The following is a 470-nucleotide window of genomic DNA, read 5'->3' on the forward strand; positions in this document are numbered from 1 at the left end:
ATTCCGATGAGCATGTGCATATGAAGGATAACAGTTGCAAAACATTTTTTTCCTCGACATCCCTTCTTTTCTTGGATGGTAGCATAGGTTTGACACTTGAACAACTTTTCGAGTATTTTTTTCAGCATTAATTTGTATATTTTACTATTCACGCATTATGACAGCCTTCCGTTAGGAATATATTCAGTTTCATGAAAAGTAAGATTATTATGTACAGGGCAGCGAAACGTAAATGTTGATGAATCCTTGACTTAGCATGCGCAACAGCAATAAAAGAGCACACATAAATAAATCAAGAATGCCAAAAGCTGCAGAAGCAACCTCAGTCTTCATGATGATTATTATAACATTTCCTAATAAATTACATATGATAACTTCGAAAGTATTAAAAAGAATTGCGAGAGAGTATTACTAAGAATGTTTTTCAACGCGTCTAGCAGATAATGTGAATAGCAGAAGTGTAAGATAAT

Source organism: Penaeus monodon, chromosome 27 (assembly GCF_015228065.2).
Source record: "Penaeus monodon isolate SGIC_2016 chromosome 27, NSTDA_Pmon_1, whole genome shotgun sequence".
Lineage (NCBI taxonomy): Eukaryota > Metazoa > Arthropoda > Malacostraca > Decapoda > Penaeidae > Penaeus > Penaeus monodon.